The sequence below is a fragment of the Etheostoma spectabile genome, chromosome 10, assembly GCF_008692095.1.
Source record: "Etheostoma spectabile isolate EspeVRDwgs_2016 chromosome 10, UIUC_Espe_1.0, whole genome shotgun sequence".
In the NCBI taxonomy this organism is placed as follows: domain Eukaryota; kingdom Metazoa; phylum Chordata; class Actinopteri; order Perciformes; family Percidae; genus Etheostoma; species Etheostoma spectabile.
Genome location: NC_045742.1, coordinates 4,692,177 through 4,697,031, shown reverse-complemented (window position 1 = coordinate 4,697,031; position 4,855 = coordinate 4,692,177).

The following is a 4,855-nucleotide window of genomic DNA, read 5'->3' as shown; positions in this document are numbered from 1 at the left end:
TGTGTTTCTTCACATGGCTGAAGACTAAACTGAATGCAGAAGTGGGACAAAAATCAACATGTGCATATTTTAACACTCAGGAGATAATGTTGCTTTTCTTTTTTATTGGTGCCAGAAAATAAAAAATGTAAAGAGCAATTCATTCAACATACAATTTTTTTTAACTCCCTTGGAGCTGTCATCAGAGTGTTTGGCTTGATGTCTAGTTTGAAGAATTGCCAGTTCAGTGCCACTAATATTAGACAAATCCTATTTCTGCAAAAGGATGAAGCATTTGAATTTAAATGACCCCCTGACCTTTCCCCTGGATCGACGTTCGAGAAGTAAAAAAAAATCTGTTGTTTGTTGTGAGGAACGTTTCTGCTTATGTGTGCCAGAGTTTTACGAGTTGGATGCATCCAGCCGCATACTTTCAGCTATCCATCACACAACAGATCTGCTTCCATTTTAATCACGGCAGCAGCTGTGTGACAGCTCACTCCCCAGCTCTTTTTAATGTGCTTGTATCTGGGAATTTGCAAAAAACCTATTCTTGTGAATTTGCTCATTTTCTTTCCACTTTCTTCCACATAAAACTGCAAGACAGTATAACTAAATAATGCAATATGAACACAATTAATTAAAACCAGTAGAATACAGCTAATACTGAAAATAAATACTGGTTGCAGCCCTCAGATGAAATAAACAAGTTTTATTCTCTCATTAGGGCCAAGAAACAAAATCATTAAATTTGTAATAATAACAATATAGCGTGAGACAAAGGCGAGTTAGCGTGTAATGCTCCTTCTACAGTTTTGTGCATGTGTTAATTTTCTTCCCACTTTCTTCCATATAAAAGTGCAGGACACTATAATCAAACAATGCACTCCTGCATGAAAAAAAGAGTTGTGTGGCATCCAGGTGACCCAAAGCTTTAAAGCTACGGTGTGTATTTTCTCCCCCATGAGGAATTCTAAGTAACGACAACAAAACTGTCGGGACGTCCACATGATACAAGCCTTCTGTGACCTTGCACTGCTCCCGCCCCACCCCTCCTTCCACGCAGTTGCTAGTAGCCCAGGAGGACACGGAGGATTAAAAAAACATGATGGACTCTTCAGCAGATGTAATCATCTTCACTCGACTTTCTGTGCGGGAAAGTTGCCAAACGACACAATCTTGGGAACACAGCCATACTGAGTAATACAGAGAGAGTTGTGTGGAGCTGACAGTCTTAATTAATTAATAATAATCTTAAATTGTTGTAACCCATTTGGCAATGGCTGGAATGTAACGGATGTTCATTTATCTCAATAAGTTATGCACTAAATCTTTCATCAATAAAACCCATAAAAATCAATAGAGTAAAGCTACTAATGAAAGGAAATACTGGTTGCAGCCTCCTGGGTTTTTGTCATTGGGTCCACAGAAAGCAACATCAGAAATTATAAATAACAATATAGTGGAAGACAAACCGAGGTGATATGCAATGCTCCTTCTAATAGCACAGCTCTGCTGAGACGAAGCCCTTATGTGCCTTATCTTAAAGAGTTTTTCCTTCTGAACGGCGGTCATAATCTTCCTGAGTGCCGCCAAGCCAAGTCCTCAATGTTTGGCTTACAAAAGAAGAAACAGAGAAAGAGAGAGTTTGGATTAGTTCTGCGAGGCGAACCGACGCTCTCGCTGATACAAAGTCCAAAAGAAAGTCAACACCAGGATTATCAACATCTTTGTAATCTTTAATTAGCCTTTATCAGAACTGTTACATAGCAACAGAAAAAGTCATACACATTTCAGCTCCCTGAAAGAGAAGCCTTTTAAGTCCGTTTAATACATGAAAATACCCATTTTGTTTTCTGTCAAAATAAATACTGAGAGTTTTTTATAAAAGTTTTGTGTTTTTGTCTCCTTTGGACAGTCTGTGGGAGTTTTTTTTTCTTTATATACACATTCATGCTCTAAGCTGCAAAAGATAAATGAATAAATTAAAAAAAGAGAGATGAAATGGATACAGAGAATGACATGGAGTCCAACTCAGGAAGTGGCAAATGACAGCAATTGAGGAAATCCTGCTTTTTTTGCACCACATTTATATTGGTAGAATAATTATTCAGGTCCAAACTTGCCCTGTATCCTGCAAATCTGAGCAGTAGATACCAAACTATTACTTGAAATATGTCACAAAGAAAGACATACACAGTGGCTGCATGAGAACGTATGCAACTGACATAAAAATAGGTAGGTAAGATGTTAAAAACGTGTCCAATGGACATTTTCATTTTGCAAATAAAAAAAGGCAAAGAGGCTGTGCTGAGAACTTCAGTACCAAATATTACCTGTGCGGTAACATGAAGTGTATAATTCAGCATTATGTGCTACACTGAATGAAACTAGAAAGTTGCCGATTATTCTACTAAACTTTAGCTCACCAGAGATTTTGTGTTTACAGAAATATGGAATCACCTACAACAGGAATGGAGTCCAATAAACAACAACACCCACATTATTTTGAAAATCAATTTTAGGATCATTATCATGGGATATTTTGGTGGCAAAAGGTCATTAACAGCTACCAATTCTTGATGCTTGACATCAACAGGAAAAAAATGGATTCTTAGTGGAATTTAATACTGTGTACATCTTCCATACTCCTGATTTCTCCAACAATGCAACCCTCACCTATCACCAATAGTGGATGACTTATAAATTGCATTTAGTTCTGTTTTTGTGCCTCTAAACCATTCTTCTGCTTTGTATAAATGAACAAGAATTCCGCAAAGTCCTTTAGTTGACCACAGCTCACCTCCAGCACTCGTGACGTGAAGTTTTTAGTGCTAAATTTGTGTTTTGAGTCTCACTGATAATTGAGTCTCGAAATCCCACTAAATGTTTGTTTAAAGTTTGAGGACTTTCAATGGATTTCACAGAACTTGAATTTAAATTTCTCCACGGACGGATGCTCTACCTGTTTCTTTGAACAAAACACATAGATTTAGAGAACTTGAAAGTGGCAACAAGGTTTCCATTTTCTCACTTCTCCCTGAAATAGTTACAAGATCCATTGAATCTCAGATAGTTCCTAACTCGAGCATGCTCGGATTGCTTTTTTTGTATCTCATTATGTGGTCTTCCTTTTACTTTTAGGCTCATTAAATTCCATGAAAGTAGGCAAGATTGACTTTCCTAATTCTGGACTGAACTTCCCACACAGAAGTGCGCACACACACACACACACACACACACACACACACACACACACATGCACAAACATTTCCACAAGAATGGACATACACACTGTGTACCATCAAGCTTACAGAAATGCCTGGAGTCTGCAGCTGTGGAAGTGGGCGGCTATTGAACAGCAAAGTGACAAAAAAATAGGCAGAATATAGAAAAACAAAAAACGCATGACAGTCAAAGCCACAAAGCCAGTCTCTTTTTATAATTATGGAAATACAACAAACATGTTTGTTTGAAAAGAAAATTGTGGGTTTAAAGATGCTGAAATCATGAGTGCGATTGCTTTCAAAAAAGGCTGAATTTGCAACCTCTAAGGGCTGAAAACGTCAACGTGGAACAGTTTTATTTAGTTTATAATCTTTGTTTACAGATGTTTGTGGTCTCACTCTGCAGCAAAAGGTCATGTTAGTGTTTAGTCCATCACTAGGACACACAGCTCTTGCCACTAGAGTGCATAACGAAAGAAATGTTCTGACTCGTATTACTAACTAATTTTAATCTCCATTTACACAATGTTGGAAATCCAAAACCATCAGGGAGTAAAGGTCAATTTTCTCTGAGAGCAAAACATATTAGGCCAACTTTAGTAAAACTAACTGATATGGCAAGTTAACCATCTAAGTCAAAAAGCAATGTAAAACTCTCATTTTATTATATTATGCAACACGGTCTTATGGCAGTTTGTGAAATTGTCACGTTATTTTTAATTAATTGATTTGTGTACACAGACAAAAGTTTCTCGTTTTTTCGTGTTGCTCAGAACGTAATGTATTTGTGCTGGTCACTATGTGATGGGAAGCATCAATTTTGGAAAAGAAAAACGGGGAAACAACACGCCACACGCCAGGAAATGAGAAGGGTGAAAGGACACGCCACATGGCGGGACACGAGCTGGGGACACACACGTTGGGTTGACGAAAAGAACAACGGGTAAACGACACGCCACGTGCCAGGAAAACGACATGCTACATGCTGGGAAAATGACATGCTACACGCCAGGAAACAACACTCCACATGCCGGGAAAACGACATGCTACACGCCAGGAAACAACACGCCACATGCAGAGAAAATGACACGGTACATGCCGGGAAACGACACGGCACACGACGGAAAAACCACATGCTACACACCGGGAACACAACATCCTATACGCTGGGAACACGACATGCTACACGCCGGGAAAACGACATGCTACACGCCGGAAAACGACATGCTACACGCCGGGAAAACAACATGCTACATGCCGGGAACACAACATGCTACACGCCGTGAACACGGCATGCTTTATGCCGGAAAAATGACATGCTACACGCCGGGAAACGCCACGCCACACGCTGGGAAAACGGCAAGCTACACGCCGGGACAACAACATGCTACACGCCAGGAAATGACACGCCACACGCTGGAAAAAACAGCATGCTACACGCTGGGAAACGACATGCTACAAGCTGGAAAAACAACGTGCTAAACGCCGTGAAACAACACGCCACACGCTGGGGAAATGACATGCCAAACGCTGGGGAAATGACATGCCACATGCTGGGGAAATGAGAACGGTGAAAGGATACGCCACACGCCGGGACACGAGCCCCGGTCTGCGGGGTGAAAGCCCCGTGTTGTTCGACCCATCCAAAT